Below are 19,839 nucleotides of genomic sequence, written 5' to 3'. Positions count from 1 at the left end.
TTCTTGGGTTTTGATAGGGTTTCAGCTCCATAAACCTTTCGCTAATTGAAAACCTTGTGGGGTTGGGGAAATGGCTCAGTTCAGTGGGTAAGAATGCTTGATGTCCAGGTATGGTGTCCTGAATTTGGATCTCCAATAGCTACACACACACACACACACACACACACACACACACACACACACACACACACACACACACACACATCAGTATTCTTATGGCTGCCAATAAGGCCATTGTTGTAGAGGGCAGAGAAAGGAGGATAACTCTGGTTCTTTGGCCAATCAAGCTAGTTATAATTGAGAGGTATAGGGCCAGTGAAAGACCCTGTGTCAAAGGAATGTCGCAGAGAGTGATAGAGTAGGACACTAGGAGCCTTCTCCTCGCCTTTTGATTTAGTACATTGATACACATGCACACACGTACATGTAAACACTACACACTACTTTCCCCCACACACAAACACACATCAAAAAAAGTTAAAAAGTTTGAAAGTATGGTGAGTTAAAAACGTCTTTAATGCATCTGCCCTACTGAACACTCTACTCAGATTCAGTACACTATACAGGATATGACCTGTTTATTCTTTGGTGAACATGGCTGAGTTGAGAGTTGCATCTAATGATGTCCATCATAATAAAGTAATAGAATGACATATATGATACATCACTAGCCAAATAAAATATCAAACCTCAAAATTATTAGTATTCTTATACCAAATATATATAACTTTCCCACTATCATGAAGTGAAATTTTATCAAATGAACCATGATAAAATGGAGATGCCTCTAATCAGTTTATATAAGGCCCATTGTACAAAGTGCTCTCAAATCTCAATGCCTTCCAAAATTGAGTAATATTTATGGCACAGCTCTGTTCATTCCTCTTCACATCAGGATCAAGACCAGAGAGCAGTCCTGCCTGAGCTTAGAGCACTGGACTAGATCAGCAATGGAACTGGTTAAAGCAGTTCCTCTTCTGTCTTTACTCCCCAAGCAAGTCCCATGGCCAGGACTGATGTCAATGGGGGAGGGTATATGTCCTAACATAAAGAGAGGAAGAAGAAGTGAAGAGAATAGATAATTAGAAACAACCCTGCAAATTACTAAAGTGTACAATTTGCAACCAAAGTCCTGGTTTTCACCTAGAAGACCACCATTGATGTGTGTCAATGTACACGTGTTTCTGTCCTATTTTATGTTGCTGGCAGATTTCATGCTTATACCTTAAACTCATTCCTTCTTTCTAACAGTGTCATATTTCTACCCACTCAAGTTAATGAGGAAGTTGCGGGAATTGCTCATTTACTGCTATTCTATGCAAAGGAAAGAATACAATAAATCGAAATATCTTTGTCCTTATGATTTCTCCACAATATGCTTTTATGACAAATTAATTTATTTCCTTCATATTAACTTGAAATATTATGGCAAGTAGCCAAACTCCTGATACAGAGGCCACAAGCTTCACCCTAGAAGGTAACCAGAAACTGTCTTGTAAACACCAGCCCCACACCGCTCTGAAATTCTTGCCATACAATCTCCACCCTGTTTCGTGTTTGTGCTCAATTTTGAAGCATTTTACTCAATAATTTTCAACCAGAGTGAAAAATAAAGATACAGCATGGAGGGAAATAAGGTATTTTTTTTTGTTTGGGAGAACCATAAGCCTGCGGATTGGGAATTCTCTGAAGGGAAATCAAAGGCTGCCGATAGCTACCATGGAGGCCAGTTTTTATGTTAGGATAGAGAGAATCAGTAAGAAGATATCAGTTTTCCCTTATAGCTGTGTTACTCCAAAGATCTTAGGGATATGGCTGTTACTCCAAAGAAATAGATTAGCACCAGTGCTTTAAAAAAAAAAAAAAGCAAATAACTTGTTTTGCATCAGTTTTAGTTGTTTTCTGCTAGGAGAGGGATCGCCCCCAGAGGTGTTCTCAGATGTTACTTGAGGCCATTAATAACTCTATCCCATGCTTATTGCAGTCACGTGCTCAAGTGCAGTTTTGTGTTATGTGCTCAATCTTACTTAAAATTGAATGAATATATATATATATATATATATATATATATATATATATATATATAATGTCAAAATATATGACATAACAAATACAAATTTCAGGTTTTCCCAGATTTCTACCTATTTACAGAACATTTAACATCAATGAGTATTAGTAAATAAAAATCAGTCTTTCAGGTTTCTGAGTACTTGCTTTATCACAGGACAGCACCAAGTAAATATATTTGGCTAGTAAAGAAAGAAAAGAAGGAAGAAGACTATTTGTGCCTATGGTACATATGTTCTTGTGTTTATTAATTCACTTAAGCTGCTCAATAATATTTATGGTCTAACATATGCTGCATCTTGTGCTAGTTGAGCAAAAGGATGAAGTTCTTGCTTCCCACAAGCCTACCTACAATTTATGGCAGAGAACAATGTAAGAAATTAATCAGCAACAACAAATTGAGATTTCTTTTATCCAACTCATTTTCTGAGCATTTCTGATCCTCATGGTCTTCTATGTGTGCTGAGGGTTGAAACACAAAGGATCTGGAATGATCCTTAAAATGTCTGAGGATCTTAGTTCTATTAAATGAAGCAAGATACTTTGAAAGATAATATATGCTCCATCCGAGAAAGAATAATAGTTGTGTAGATACTATAGTAGTAGTAAGAGCAGGAACTGAGTTTCCTTTAGTTCTTACTACTTTCTGGAGACACTGAGAAGAGGCTTTTTGAGTTCGGACATCTTGTGTGCTTAACAGGCAAGGTAGACATGTTCGTCTGTGTCATGTGACACATCTCAGGTAACAACCAGGGAATATGCTTTGCTAAAGGCACATGACTAATACGTATATGAATCAGATTCTCAAATCCCACGCCAATGCTTGAAAGGCTAGGATACTAAAAATTCAAGGAATAAATACAAATATTATGTTACAGAAATAGAGATTGTTTTTAGGGGAAAAAAAACCAAGAATAGACTGTGGGAGTAGACAATTTTGATAACCTCTTCAGGATGAGGTCATGGTGTTTAGAGGGGAAGGGTAGGTGGCCTTTGAAGAGAGATTTAAGATGTGGCTACTGCCTCCAAATGATGACATCAGACAAATTCTAAGGTGAACTTCAAAGAATTTTCTTCTCTTAGGTGGCATTTACAAGTCCTTCATACCTAGCTTTGTGTGTAGGAAGGTCTAATTAAATTTGGAGAATGCCTTGCAGGAACATCTGAGAGTGAAATCTGAATCAGCCTACCTTCCAGAAGGTTTGCTGTTAGGAGCCTCAGAGTGTGAAGAGATTTGACGGGAGAAGGGAGACATGGTTCCAGCTTTGCCACAAAGAGACGTTCGTGAACCCCTGAGCCAGGAACAACCTGTGTTAGTGCTGTTGCCTCTGCAGTTTCTTGTCCTTCCTTCACCTCTGCCTTTTATTTCTCATTCTCCCCTCACTCTGCCTTTTTTTTTTTCTCCCTTAATCTAAATGCTTCTCAAATAGTAAATTATGCATAAAACAAAATACTCTTAGCCATATGTAATTCAGAATGGGTAGAAATCTGACTCCTGTACGTGATATTTCTAGAAATGAGCATATATACCTTTTATCTGCATTTAGAATAAAGATGCATTTTCCAAGAATTCATAATATTTTCTCTAAAGATTGCATTTGTGCTGGCTGTGTTTCGTTCAAACTATGTTTAGTTATAGGCCACTGCCAGTTTCAGCTAAAGTTCACTTAATGTCATCCATTTCTTTGAAAGTCCCAGAGACTAAAAATAACCCACGGGTTTTGGTGCAGTTGCATGAACATGCCACATAGCATTTTCTCCTGATTACACAGCATGGAGCTTGGTATTTGTGTCAGGCTATTGTAAGAAGACAGTTTTTTATTCCTCGAATTTCGGTGCGTTCAACCTGTCTTGGAGTAAAGCTGAGATGGGAACATATGAATTTTGAGTACATATTAAAGGAAGAGTTTTAAACTTTCTCTGATGTAATTCTACAGTAAAATAGTTTATGCACTGAGATAGCTGGAATATGATTCAGTTTCCTAGACCTGTTTTACAGACACATGTTGGTATCCCAACTATCACATAAAACACCAAACATGAAGCAGAGTTACACTTCAAATTTTTCTCAAACAATTCTGTGGTCTTCCAAGATTAAGGGCCCAAAATAAATACATTAATGAGAGCATTATGAACCTTTTTATTTTTAAATAGAATATTTTATGGCTAAGGATGCAGTACATATAAGTGGAAAAGTTTAATTAGAACAATAGACATTAAAATTCTAACTATAATATAGATTTCTGTTTTCTAAATTCCAGGAAAGAGGTGGGGGGTATTACTCCTTAAAATCATATGTACTTCACAAACCAATAATTAACTAGAAAATTAGAGTGGAAGTAATTTTTCTTAGCTATGGAGATATGGTCTCAGGATTTAATCTTTCTAATTATAATTAGCTGGGAGCGCCCATCAGTACACTTTGCTAAATTAAATGTAATGGTGGCAAAGTGGAAAGAATGAGATGTCCACTGCATTTGGATGGGGGCACTGTGATGAGGTACATTTTAAACAAGTGAATGATATGTATAACTTTTTTTTTTTTTGCTGGTTAGTCTTTTTTTACTTTTTCTTTCTTTCTTTCTTTTTTTTTTTTTTTTTGACAACTTGACACAAGCTGGGTTTGCAGGGTTGCAGTTTAGCTTCCATGATTCCAGAAAATATCACAAAGGCTGCCAAGTGAGGAACACAATTAGAAAATCCTACCTACATCGTACCATCAGAATGTTAGAACTGTATAATGCTTGTGAGAAATTACGTTTTCAGAACAACAACAACAAAAAAAACTGGACACCGACACTGAATCAGACCTGACAGGATTCATTTCGCTCAGCAAACTGGATGATGACATCCTGTACCATCCATGTTCCAGCCCCAGGTGCCTCCGTTGGTGTTACCCATGAGAACAGCACAGCTTGCAGGACAGCATTGTAGAAAGTTCCTGATCCCAATTGGTCCAGCAGTTCATACTCTCCCACACAGGACTCCTATTAAGCCTGGAATTTCACACCTTTTGAAAAATGGATCACAAATGCTATTGCTGGCTTACTTAACCATTTCCCCTAATTCTTGGGGGGGGGGTTCCTTCAAATGAATTATTTGCTATAAATCAGCCTAAAGAAACTTTAAGAGAATGATGTCCCATTTCCTCTAAGGGAGTTCCTCTAAGATAGGTTTCTGTTTACTCTCTTGGTATACAGATGCTTATTTTCATTGGGAGTTGGTCCTAAGCATTATTGATCTTTTACAGAGAGGAAACTAGGTTTGACTCAAGGACGCATCTCTTTTCCTTTATCTTTCTTTTGTAGGTGAGGAGATAGGAGCTGAGAAGAAGGAAAAAGAGATATAGAAATATAGAGAGAGGCTACAACAAAAGGTAGATTACTGAATCTAGTCCTCATCTCAAGGTCCTAACTGCTACTCACAAATAAGGTCATCTTTTAATTCAGTGGTATTGAATTTTGTATATTGCTGCAAATCATGCTCATGTCAAAAACTAGTCTAATTTTATCCAAGAATATATATTCTAGGTCTAATATATAGGAGCCTATAGATATAGGAGGTAAAGTAGTTAAATAAGATCTTTAAAAAAAACTCAGAGCCCTACAGAATATGGCATTGAAAGATGTTTTTCTTTTTCTAAAGATTCTTTGACAACAAGACAGATTAACTCCTGGCAAACCGCAGCCTGCCTCAAAGAAGAGGAGCATCTAAGAACCTTCTTGTGGAGTTGACTTCAAATGTGGCAAACAAGCCCCTGAGCAAAATGTCCTCATTTCTGCCACAGACAGAATTCTGCCTAAAAATGGGCAAGTTTAGATGCAATCATAGTTGACAGCCAAACTCTGCCAAGATAGGGTAAGCAAGTCCTCAATAGTTCTTGCCTCACAAATATGTCTGTCAGATATATTGGGCCAGAAGGCTGAAAATGATACTCCCACATTATAGAGAGTGTTGGGTGACTGTTCAGGCAGTAAACTCAGTCATTTTTTTTTTCATTTTGGAAGCTGGTAACTTGCACTTCCAGTTCACTCAGGTATTTAAGTTTTATCCCTTCTCAAGTCTCTTATGGGTTTGAAGACCAGATAGTTTAGTCTTTCAATTAAGCTTAGCAGGTTAGGGGTTAATACATTTTTTAGATCAAGATAGATATTTTAAGTCAATAGAGATGAGATATGATAGATATTAATCTCCATTCAGAAATTTAGACCCAACAAGACAGGAAAAATGTTTACTTCAAGTTTGCCAAATACAAATGGCCAAATAACTATGAATGTAAAATTTATATAATTCCTGATTGTCTCATGGTTCTTTCTTCTATATGTAGTTTATTTTACCTATGTGTAATAATATAAATATATACGTTAAAAAGAAAATAATAAAAAAAAATCCTACCTGTGTGCAACACCTGTGAATAAAAGTACTTACCAGTATAGCAAGATATGCACACACAGAGGTTCAATAAGTTGTATTAACATTGATGATAGCAAACAACTGTCTAATTGGACTTAAGAGCTATTAAATATGACAGAAATCATGCCTGGTACTGAAAACCTACTAAGGTCCTGGGCATTAAAAAAGAATCTTCTATCACCACTTTACTAGACCAGCGTAATTTCTTATTGCATTCCAAACCTTATTCTTATACCTACAGAAACATGTAGATACAACCACTCATTAAAAAAAACTTCTTTGAAAAGCAAATGAAGATATCACAGAAAAATACCACTGGACACAATATAGATACAGAAGATCATGAAGATCCAAGCCTCAGTGAATACATCTACATCACAAATCTTACACATATGGCTTAGGGAACATAGTACGAGAGGGGTGAAAAAGATGACAAGAAGCATAATGCCAGGAAGTCGGCTGTGAATTGGCTGAATAACCAAGACTGAAGCAATAGCAACATCAATGGATGCTTAAACATGTCAATGTAAAAGGTAGAAAATTTTCAGGGTGCCATTTGAAGACAAAGAACCAGAAGAATGTAACATTCATGTAATTCCTGGTTGTGTCATGGTTCCTCTTGCTATAGGTAGTTTATTGTATATATGTGTAATACTAAAAATGCATATGTAAAAATAAAAAAATGTTTAATTAAAAAAAAACTAGAAGAAACTCATGCCTGCCAAGGGAATGTAATCAGTCTCTTGCATAAACCCTGTTTGTTTAGTGTGTGACTTTTTAAAGAATGTGGGATTTTAAAGTTATACTAAAATTTCCAGAGATTCATATGAGGTTGTGTATATAAATATATATATTTATATGAAGATATATAAGGAATTATATAAATGTTACATTCATAGTGTTTTGGCTATTTATATTTTGCAACCTTGAAGAAAACATCTTTCCTATCTTGGTGAGTCTAAAATTCTTATTGTAAATCAATATCTATCACATCTCATCTCTATCTACTTAAAACATGTACCTAGACCTAAAAACATCTTAATCCCTAAACAACCTGGCCTAATTGTAAGACTAAACCATCTGGTCTTCAACACCATTAGAGACTTGAGAAGGAATAAAATTAACTACTTGAGTAAACAGGAAGTGCAGGTTAGCAGCTTTCAAAGGAAAAAAAAAAAAACAGAGACAGTTTGTTGCCTGACAGTCATCCAAAAATTTCTATAATGTTGAAGCATCGTTGCCAGCCTTCTGGACCAGTATATCTGACAGACATATTTGGGAGGCAGGAACTATTGAGGACTTGCTTACCCTGTTTTTGCAGAGTTTAGTTGACCACTCTGCATGCACGCAAGCTTGCCCAGTTTTAGGCAGAATTCTGGTTGTGACATAAACAAGGACATTTAGCCCAGTGGCTTGTTTGCCACATTTGCAGCCATCTCCATAAGGAGGTTTTTAGATGCTCATCATCTTCTTTGAGGTAGGCTGGTTGTTGCCAGGAGTTAATCTGTCTTTAAATGCCACATTCTGTATGTGTCTGAGGTTTTGAAGACTTTATCTGTTGTACCTTATCTATAGAATAATAACTATCTGTTAAACCTAGGATGTATATTTTTGTAATATAAACAAACTAGTAATTGACATGATCATGATTTGATCAACTAACAATTTCCTTGTATAACTTACTTATCCTAAACAGCTTGCAATACCACTTACAAAGTATTGGAGGTAACCCTTATATTACAATTGAGTTATATGGGTACAATACCTCATATTAGAGTAGAAATATATATAATATGTGCAGAGTAATCTTAAATGTGAATTCTATACCAATGTTTCAAAATTAAATTCATTTTGCATCAATATACAAAGTCCTATACCAATGAATTAAAAATATTCTTATTTGTGAGTAACATTAAGGCCTTAAATTAAGGCATGGATTCCATAATTCACTTCTTGTCCTATCATTTCTATGTATTTCTATATTTTCCCTTCTTTTTTTTCAACCCCTGTCTCCAAACTTAAGAAAGAAATATAAAGGGAAAGAGAGGCATCCCTGAGTACAACCTTTTTATCGCTCTGAATAAAACTAATAGTAACTTATAATCGACTCCCAATGAAAACAAACATTTATAGCCCAAAAGAGCAACCAAAAACCTACCCAACCCTCCTTAAGGGAATGTAAAGGTCCTTTATTTATATTATTTCACCCCTGCCTCTGTTCATTCTAATTTACTCCAAAGCCCCCTCTCTCAAATACAAGACCTCTCTCTCTCTCTCTCTCTCTCTCTCTCTCTCTCTCACACACACACACACACACACACACACACACACACAATATATATATATATATATATATATATATATATATATATATATATATATCTCCAGCTTTGCCATCAACTGGGGAAACTGAGGCAGAACATAGCTCTGGCGATGCCTGGTGGCCCTGCAGAATTTCCCTGAGGGCTATTTTCCAGGCCACCACTGATTGTTACTGGCAATGACTTCCACTGATAGTGGTGTACTGAGAGGCCAGAATTAAATTGCTGGTGGGCATCCTGATAGCTTCCTGTTGGAGCTTACAGCTATCATGTAAGCTGGTGGTAGGGTAGGCTAGGGGTGATAGCTTCTAGTGAGGCCTTTCACTGATGGTGGCAAGCAGGAGCTAGGGATGATAGTTCCTAGTGTCAGCTTTCACTGAGGGCTGCAAAGTGTCTAAAAAAGGAAGAGAAAGGAAGAGAGAAAAGAACCACACACACGTAAACATACACTTGATGATGAAGTAAGACAGACTCCAGTGGGTAGGTTCCAACAAGCTTCTTTTCTCAAGGTTCTTTACACATTCATGCACACACACACACATGCACACACACACACACACACACGCATGCACACACGCGCACACACACACACACACACACACACACACACACACACACACACATGCATTCCTTCACTCATTCACGTATTGGGTGGGTGCAAATGGATTCCAACCACCTTAAACACATATATACACATAGATACATTCTGATGGATGGAACAAATTCCAGAGAGTGAGTTCCAACCTAACCAGCTATTGTCCATATGCACATACATACGTATGTACATTTGGTGGATGGAACAAACTCTGAAGTGAGTTCCCACAACCTTATTATTTCTCCCACAGCCTTATATATCCCAGCAAGATCTTTTAAGAAGTACAAAAGTGGCAATGTGGTTACATTCTATTTTTCTTTAAGTGAATGATTATAATGAATATAGGTAATAAAATCATGTTCCCAATACCCTCACACGATCAATTGTTTCATGTATTATGGGTGAGAAACAAACACGAAAAACAAATTATTTGCAAGAACCCATATGTATTTGTAACTAAGCAACTTGTTATATATTAACAGAAAATAAGCAATCAAGGCAATTTCTCAGCCAGCTTTTCTTTACTGGCAGGCTGAAATTTACAGTTACAAAGGAAGAATCTGTTATCTTAAAAAGTAATCTCAAAAAATATTAAAAGAATCACAGATCTAAAATTCTATGTAAAACACAATCAGCCTTTTCTACTTTAAATCCTAAAAGTACCCATGTACTCATTCATAATTTCTATTAAGTCATATCAGGAAGCTGAGGGCAGAAATAAGTATCAGAAATTAGTCACCATGAAGTCCAGCTTCAGTGAGAGAGTCATGTCAGCTAGTGCTAATTGAGGTATTGTCTTTGCTCACGAAACTCAAGAAGTCCCTATTTTTACTATTAAGAGTGTACTTTTTCTTTTTTTAAGTAAATTTAAGCAATTTATTCCAATTACATCTCAATTGTTATCCCCTCACCTGTGTCTTCCTGTTCTCCCTTCCTCTCACTTTCATCCTATTCCCCTCTCCTAGGTCTGTGACAGAAGGGGATCCCCTCCCCCACCATATGATCATAACCTATTAGGTCTTATCCTGGTAGCCTGCTTACTCTCACTCTGGTCGTCATCAAGTCTCCCCACCAAGGAGAAGTGGTCAAATAGGGGGCGGCACCAGAGTTTATGCCAGAGTCAGTCCTTGCTCTCCATACAACTGTGGAGAATGTGTTGTCCACTGACTAGATCTGGATAGGGGTTCTAGGTTCACTGCATGCATTGTCCTTGGTTGGTACAGTAGCTTGAACAGAGTCCCCTGGGTCCAGATCTGCCAGCCTTAACTTCAAATTGTTCCCTGAGATTTTCTGCAAAGACAATAGCAAAAATGTCTTTACCTAACTTTGCTAAACAATCTATTTTTCCCTAAAATTTTTTTATGACAGAGCCACTAGCAAAAACATCTTCATGTAACATTGCTAAACAATCTAATTTTCCAGATTCTTACTAGGAGTGGTGGTCATTGTTAACAATCTACATCTGTAGGTTCTTTTCAAGGGTGGTAGTTGAATCATTAATCTGCTCCAGCAGCAATTTCTGAAAGCAGCCAAGCGTTGTTATTGTGAGTGCCGATGATATCGCCCAGTGAAGGGCTGGAAGCCCCTTAGATTTCTCACAAGATTCATATATCAGGAGGATTATGAGGATAGCAGTTAACAGGCAGAGCTAGGCTCCATAACAGCAGGGAGTCCTCAAGACACTTAGTTATCGGAGTTGTGCCTCGCTGAGACACATCCAGCTAAATGGTGTGCTAACCGGTGGTACTGCTCCATGAGTTCTAGAGCTGTTTTTCTCTTCCATGTGCATGGCCTCCAGCATATCCACCATCTCTCTCATTATTATCTGCTACCCTCCCCAGTTAAAGTGCTCCTGGAATTTCTCGTATTTCGCCCCTAAAAGCACCTGTGCCCTACTATGTTCCTCTCAGGTTTTGTTTTAATTCTTCTTTTAACTCCAAGCAAGCATTTCCGCATGAGTATTTGTTTTATCAGTTTGTTGAATAGCAAAATATCATTTATTACAGGAAATGAATGTGTCACTTCTTTATAATTATTTACTCTCTCCCCAAAGCGCATACTTATTTGGTTCTTGTTATCTCACTTTTCATTATGATCTCCAAAGCGGGGACTTGCCAGAGTGGAAAGATACAGAGCAAGACAGGACACAGAATGTTTGCTCAAAATAGTTTCCCAGGCACATCAGTGGTGTTATGTCTAGAGGTGCAGCAACAGCAGAGAGTGCTTGCAAGGGATGAATTCTGTAAGGCCTGAGAGATGAGTTTAAATAGTTTTCTATTTTTGACATTTGATAGTTTCATATTTCTGTGTTTATTTCCTCGTATGTTTATGATCTTCCATATTATATGCAGAACCACAGACATCATATTTATATGCAATAAGAAGTTTCTATCATACATGTTCTCTTTTTACTTGAATACATGGTAAAATTTTATTATAAAGTTTAGAAAAATAAAAATACTACCTATATATAGAGTAATATATAGGTGATCCTGAGATCCATCTGACTCCAAAAAGTAAAGAAAAAGATAAATATTCATTATAAATTTATAAAATAAGAAACTTTTATAATGCTTTTATGGTAATCAGATTTCAATTAAAATTCTATCTATTTCTTTCAATTAGATGATGATATTCCTGAAATTTAGCTGACTTATGTGCCCTAGGTCTGAGTAACCTCTTACCAGATTGAGACCTAATGAATCAAAGGAGAGAAATACTTACCCTAGTGAGTGATGTTTAGAAAACCCTTTCCTATTATTCTGTTTATTTGATTTTGCCATTTCTGTTTTCACACAATCCAGTTCTTTGTTTAGGAAACCCTCAAGCAGAAACATTTGGATGCATTTGGGAGAGTGAAAAAGAGAGTTGTGCTTCCTTTTGAGCCTGTTCTACACAATGCTGAGAAGAATTGGTACGATTCCACTGTTTCCCCAGATTTGTGATAACAGTTGCTATGGATTTTGTGTCTTGAAGTATTTCACATTTATTATGTCGCAGGTTGAAGGCTAAAAATTTAAATGGTAACATCGCCAATCCTCTGAGAGCGCAACTATGAAACCCTGTCCTTGTCCTTTCCTTGTTTCTGGTGGCTTTGACAGTCCTGGGACTTCCTTACATGCATCCCCTTCATTTCTGTCTTTGATTTCATAAGGGTTTCTCTGTGGGTCTTTGTGTGCCATTCTTTTTAGTAAAAAAAAAAAAAAACAAAAAACAGTATATGTCTTTTTGTGAAGGCTCAAAAGACTGGGGTTTGAGTTTCAGTATTGATGTAAATGCCAGGGAAACATGCTGGACCATCTGGCCTTCTAGACTGGAAGGCAGAGCTGGGGGTCCTTGGGAAAACCTTACAAGTAAGACTCAGTACAATATCCAGCTCCAGGCTAAGTAAGGAGTCCTACATCCACTAGAAAACAGAGCTTTCAAAAAAGACATCAAAAATCAACCTATGGTCTCCATGTGTGCATGTTCACCATGTGATCGCACACACACTTAAGCACACATATGAACATGTAAGTACACACACAGGTGTGTGAACTGAAAGCAGTTGCTAGATTTAAACCCTACTCGAATTCAGTCTGACCTCAACTTAGCTTCATTGCTTTCAGCCTTCACTCTGTTTTCAAACCTGGTCACATGTATGGGTTCTGGACCTAATGGGGTAGATAAAAATTCTGGGAAGACATATTTCAACACACTTTAACTTTGTTCTTTGAAAACATACTAAACAGTACAGAATGTGCTACAAACACAGTAGTTGTGTCTCAGTCTCAGATGAGCAGAAAGTTGATTTGAGGGGTGTAGATAAGTATTAAACTTGCATATAATTACTAGATGCTTTATGTAGGCTTTATAAAATGCAGATATCTTTAAATATATTTGAACACACACATATTCATGCTAGGCTATAAAATAGAACCAGCTAGGATACTATAATCAAGAGTTGATTTCAGAGTCTGCATTGTTATCTTAGTGTCAGTTAAGAGCACTTATTACTCTTGCAGAAGAATCAGATTCAGTTTCTAACAGACATAGCAGGTGGTTCACAATCAACCTTAACTATGTCCCTGGGGGATCAGATACCCTCTGGTCCTTTCAGGAACCTACACACAAATAACATATCTAAATTTATGAGATACATAAATTATAAATACATAAATCCTTTAAAGTTGTTGATTTCAAATCAACAATTTGATTTGAGTATCTCCTTTATCTCCTTTATACATTTACAAACTATTTTCTCTAAAAGAAGTATGTCCTGATTTCGAGACAGTGATGATTAATTGGAAAAATGATATCAATTATATATGTGAAATATAAATGATATACATGAAAGAAAGGTTCTTCTAACTTGCACAAAGCATGGGACAAAAATACCTGGAGGCGCTCAGTGTACCTTTCTCTTCTTTGTCACAGGGTCGTTCATATTGTGATGGACACCACTGTTGCTCAAGAATGGTCCATTTTCCAAAGACAATGACTCCTCACTTCATTGTAAGCTTCGATAGAAATAGAAGATGTGGAGCATGAGCACCTGAAAGTGAGTCTGTGGCCTCACCTCCAGACGCTGAGGGATGGCTTAAACCTTAAGAGGGAAGAACGTATTCTGTGGTTTGTATATGAAATCTGTGTTAAAGGCTGGTCCTCAGCTAATGTAACTATTGAGAAGTTATTGAATTGTGTGAACATCAATTATTCATCATTTATTAATTCAAAATTTAGTTATTACTGGGCAGAGTAGATCTGGACTGGGATTGCCAAATGTTTCAGACCTACAAATAAGGGCTTAGCTGTACAGCTGTAAGAGCAGGATGCCTCACAGCTTCCTGTGCTACAAGCAGCCAAAAGCACTTCACTAACACATTTTCTTTTGTAAGACAGAGACCATCGTCATTTTGATAGCACTCCATCGTGCTAATACAACTAAAGTTGGGTTTATTTTATGTTCTATTTCAGACATACAAAAATAGGATATTTCATCTTTATTATAGTTGCCATAGTCAATATTTACCATTGCCTTTTGGTATTAGTGGGGCATTATTGGTTAATTGTCAAATGTTAATTCAGAGAGTGAGTCCTAGAGTGAGGACTCTGAAAGCTGCACGAAATGGCAATTCATTGCTGTTTTTCTGGACCATGATTGAAACATATATCATTTTAAGAATTTCTAATAAAAAAATAAGAAACCAATGAAGAAGATGATTTGAAATATTTTATGGTTATACATGAAACACTTGAAAAATTCACTCTGTTAATTTAATCATTCGATATAATCCTGGTCATTCCAGGCTTAGGTGAAATATAACTAGGTCCTAGTGAGTATCAAAGAATTCGACTTGTACTTGCATATTTTTGGATAGCCTAGGAAAGCTGCCATTATTATGGGTTGCAAGTTCTGTAGTTACATAAAATCACTTGCTCACAAAGATATACACAGTTATTTGTATTCAAACTGAAAGCAAATATTTAGACATTTAGCAGTGCAGTAATCTAATCTGATATCAGAATTCATGTTTATTCATTAAAAATTCAGTATTAATAATGATATTTCATGATGGTATTAGATCATTAAGGGGGATTATTCGGAAAGGATGTATCATACGTTTATAAATTTCAGAATGGAGAATTTTTATGAGATCTCCTATGAAAAAAGCTTAGTCATGTACCTCAAAGTATTAACAGTGTTTACTGTGTAAATGATAATTTTAGTTTGCTCTTAGAATATTTTAAAATTTTGTATAATTTCTTTGAAGGTTAGAAAATATTTTAATAAGCAAAAGTAGGGAAGGTGAATACTTGAGTTATGTAGTGCTATAAAGGCAAAGGAATGTCACATGTGAACAATAACAATAGTTTTCATTTCTGCTTCTAATCTGTTAGTGTGGACACTTGACGTGCTACTCGTGGGTCTGAAGAGAACATTACATTTTTCTGAATAGGTGTTATTGTGTCTGGAATGAAGTCATTGACAACTGGGGTTATAAAATCATTGACAATGATAGATGCACACATTTACCTTCCATTTGGCGCTCTCTAAGTCTATTCACGGTTATGTTTGGAAGAAATGTTCTGCTTAGGAAAATATTTCTTCAGCAAAGATATCATATGTTATAAGAGGCTATTGTTAACCCTTCCTATAAAATTATTAATTGCTTAAGATAGAAAATATCATGAAAACTGGATATAGAAAATATCCTATACTATAAATACACTCAAGTATGTTTTTTTGACCTTTTTATTTATTTTTATTACAATCTTATTTTTAAGAAATATATTCAGATTACATCTCAATCTTTATCCCCTCACTTCAATCTTCCTTTTCCCTCCTCCCTCCTTCTTTCACCTTTTTCCCCTCCCCTAGGTCTGTAACAGAAGGAGACCTCCTGCCCTACCATATAATCACAGTCTATCAATCAGTTCTCATCCTGACAGCCTGCTTACCCTTCCTCTGAGTGCCTCCAGGCCTCCCCACCAAGAGGAAGTAGTCAAATAGGGGGCACCAGAGTTCATATCAGACTCAGCTCCTGCTCATCACACAACTGTGAAGAATGTGTTGTCCATTGGCTGGACCTTAGTAGGGGTTGTAGTTTTACAGCATACATTGTCCTTGGTTGGTACATTAGTTTGAGTAGATTCCCCCTGAGTCCAGATCCACCAGTTTTGATGTTCTTCTTATAGGTTTCTGGATCCTCTGGATCCTTCTATTTCCTCATTCTCCCTTGCCTCTCTCTCCTAGAGTCTCAGTAAGAAATCTCAGTGTCAATCCTAATCTCTTGCTAAGTGAAGACTTTCAGGGGACATCGCTGTTGGGCTAGTGTCTAATTATAAGTGAATATATACCATGTGTATCATTCTGGGTCTGGGTTAACTCACTCAGGATGAACATTTCTAGTTCTAAGACAAACTACCACCCAATGTATGTTTTAAAAATTGGAGAGATCCTGTATACACATATGGTAGTGCCAATCCCAGGAGCCAAAGAGGATGAAAATCATATTCCAGTGATAAGTGTGGGATACAGCTACTGGTCTAACACCAGCAACTTCCAATCCTCTTCATTTATCATTAGAAACAGAAAGTAATATCCTATTGGTAAAGCTATTACAGCATAGGGGAATTAGGCAAAAACTAAGCTAGAATGCATATGTTTTTAGGTGATAGGTAGACTGAGCCAGGATAAAAGTCATCTAAATAACCTTAAGTAGCTGTGAACTTTGTTAGTTAAAATTAGTCAGGGTCCTCTAGAGTAACAGAACTTAGAGAATGAATCTGTCTGTATATAAACATTAAAGGGAGTCATTGGAATGACTTATAGGCTTCAGTACAGATAATCCAACCTTGGCTGGCTGTGAAAAGAAAATTCACGTATACAGTAATTTTGCAGTCCACAAGGCTGGATGTCTCAGATGGTCTCCAGTCTTTGTTGGGATCCCCCCAAATAAGCTCCAATGATAGTGAAGGAATTAATGTGCTAGCAACATCCATGGCTGTGGAGATTGTAGATATTAGAGGGAAAGTTAGTATTTGTTTTTATATATGATACTGTATCAATCGTCCCTCTATACATTTGTGTTTATACAAATGTTTAAATAAATGTTAGATTTTTTTATTAATTTATTCTTGTTACATTTCAATGGTTATCCCATCTCTTGTATCCTCCCATTCTTCCCTCCCTCCCATTTCCCCCTTATTCCCCTCCCCTATGACTGTTCTTGAGGGGGATTACCTCCCCCTGTATATGCTCATAGGGTATCAAGTCTCTTCTTGGTAACCTGCTGTCCTTCCTCTGAGTGCCACCAGGTCTCCCCCTCCAGGGGACATGGTCAAATGTGAGACACCAGAGTACATGAGAGTCATATCCCACTCTCCACTCTACTGTGGAGAATGTTCTGACCATTGTCTAGATCATAGGCACTTCTCTTTGAAATGAACAGTAATGAATATAAAGACCCAAGGCTTTTCAAGGTGCTGAACATAAGTGAATGTTGAATTCTGAGCCCTGAATCTGGCACTTGCAGCACTCTACCTTAGCTTTCTAGTGTCCTCAAAGAACAAACAAACTAATATGGATAGAGAACTTGTCACACTATCTGATGCTTTATGTCTCTGGAAAAGAGGAATTAGCATTATTGTAGAGTAACATAGGTTATGGCATCTAAAAGATTCAGTAGAGAGAGGCACACTGCTGAGTATTTCTAAATCAACTACAGGAAATGAAGATCGACAAAAATGTTCCTAGCTGCATGTCAAATTACTAATAGCTTATGGTCATTTGGAAGATAACAAACTCATAAATGAAGAAGTGTCTACGTGGACTGCATGAATAAGGGACAAAATGACTGTTTTCTAGGGGTGACTTATTAAGAACTTGGAAAATAGTTTTAGCATAAAAATTACAAAGAATTATGTAGAAGAGTCTAGAGAACTTAAAATTAAATCTAATACCCATTTGAATTGATGTTAGCTCCAGAGTTTTAATGCTGACCTCAACCTTGATTTTTTAATTTTATTTTTCTAATTGCCCCTATATTGTCTGAATCCCTTTGGAACTTTGCCACAGAACTTGACATTATTCTTTCTCCCTTATTTATTCTGCTTGTGTAATAGAGTTTGTGTTCTCCAAGCTGCTTTAAATAGTACTGAGTGACTATGAGGTTGATATGCAAAACACACATGCACTCATACATATATTTAAGAAATGACAACACTGTTTCATATATGCCCACTATTTCCTGATCAATAACATGAAATTTCACGCTCATTTCTTTATTTGATTTTGAGAAACAGAATTTCAGTCACACATTTAAAAAGAAAAATAAGTATTAATTGTGGGATAGAGAGACTAAACAGACCCATATTCTGAAACTATATAGCTAGTAAAACTAACCTTTTTCTGTCATATTTTAAATACTTCTTTTAACAATGGTGCTATATTTATCACATAAGATATAATATGCTAAAATCATCTGATGCTAAAGAAATCAAGGCTGATTTTTAAAAGAAGACATTTCTTATTTCAGAGTTCGTTTATTTTATCAGCAACCGATTCTATTAATCCCACAGACTTCTATTCACATTACTGCCAGCTCTATCCTCTCTAATGTAGGTCTTATATCTGCTTTTCTTCACAGGAAATTATCTGTATTTAAAAGAAAATTAAGCATTTCAGAGATAAAATTTCTACCAGGTTCTTGCCATTAAAGATTAATTAAATGCAACTTCAAGAGTAAGACCATAAATAAAGTGATTTATACAGCTAATGTCATCAACACTGTCAAGAGACCTGTTTCTATTATCTGCTGTAGACCTAATCTGCAACCAAGAAGCTAGACTTGATGAAAGTTTTGTGTTTAAGGAAGTGCTTTAATTACCTAAATGTTCTCTTTTTCACTGGAACCACGAACTCACTCCAAAGAACTGGGTTAAGATATTCTTTATGTTTATGTATTTTGATTGAAAATATATGTGGCATGATATATATATATGTGTGTGTGTGTGTGTGTGTGTGTGTGTGTGTGTGTGTGTGTGTGTGTGTGTGTGTGTGAACTGGAACAAAGAAATGAATTATGACTTATTCTGACTATAATTGGAAGAAGAGTCAAGTATCATATTTATCTGTAGCATTAAAGGCCCCACAAATTACTATATTAGAAGAAACATACTAGTTGTCCCACTAGAAAGATTCTGCATAATGTTTTTCTAGAAAGAGATCTGAGTTGGCCAGATGTGACTGGTTGATGAGGAAAGCATGTTGTTGGGATAATCTGATGTGGCACTGAATTTACAGATTTATAAACATTGTGCATATGGATGATGAGAAATGCCTCAAGGAAGATGTTTGCAACAAACAGGAAAAAGGTGCCAGGAGAGCAACAAAAACTAAAAACTATTCAAGATGAGGAATAAAAATTACAGTAAATGCTGGTGTGGATATGGGGAAATCAGATCTCTGTGTACAGTGTTGGTAGGAGTATAAAAAAGTCCAACCACTCTTCAAATGTGGCAGACCAGACACTGGGCAAAATGCCTTTGTTTCAGTCACAGACAGAATTCTGGGCAAACTTGGATGCAGGCAAAATGGATTGCCAAACTCTGCCAAGATATTGTAAGCAAGTCATCAATAGTTCCTGCCTCACAAATATGTCTGTCAGATATGCTGATGGGTGAAGATGATGCTCCAACATTATAGAGAGTTTTTGAGTGACTCTTCAGGTAGCAAACTGTATCTGTCATTTTTCCTTCTTTTTCTCATTTTGGAAGCTACTAACCTGCACTTCCTGTTTACTCATGTAATTAATTTTATTCCTTTTCAAGTCTCTGATGGGGTTGAAGACCAGATAGTTTAGTTTTACAATTAAGCTTAATTAATTATAAGTTAAGATATATTAGGTCCAGATAGATGTTTTAATTTGATAGAGATAAGATATGATACATATTTATTTA

The 19,839-nt window shown here is 36.4% G+C and overlaps 1 long non-coding RNA gene across 1 annotated transcript in view; it reads left to right on the top strand.

Annotated features, from left to right (window-relative positions):
- Window positions 1-13,911: 13,911 nt before the first annotated feature.
- Window positions 13,912-19,839, top strand: part of LOC311594921 — a 49,007-nt gene continuing 43,079 nt past the window's right edge. Inside the window, exon 1 of the long non-coding RNA XR_014778249.1 lies at window positions 13,912-13,936. This is a non-coding gene — a long non-coding RNA (uncharacterized lncRNA). The remainder of the gene's footprint in view (window positions 13,937-19,839) is intronic.

Source organism: Acomys minous, assembly GCF_964271855.1.
Source record: "Acomys minous genome assembly, chromosome: 3".
Classification (NCBI taxonomy): Eukaryota; Metazoa; Chordata; class Mammalia; order Rodentia; family Muridae; genus Acomys; species Acomys minous.
This window is presented reverse-complemented; position numbering and strand designations above follow the sequence as displayed.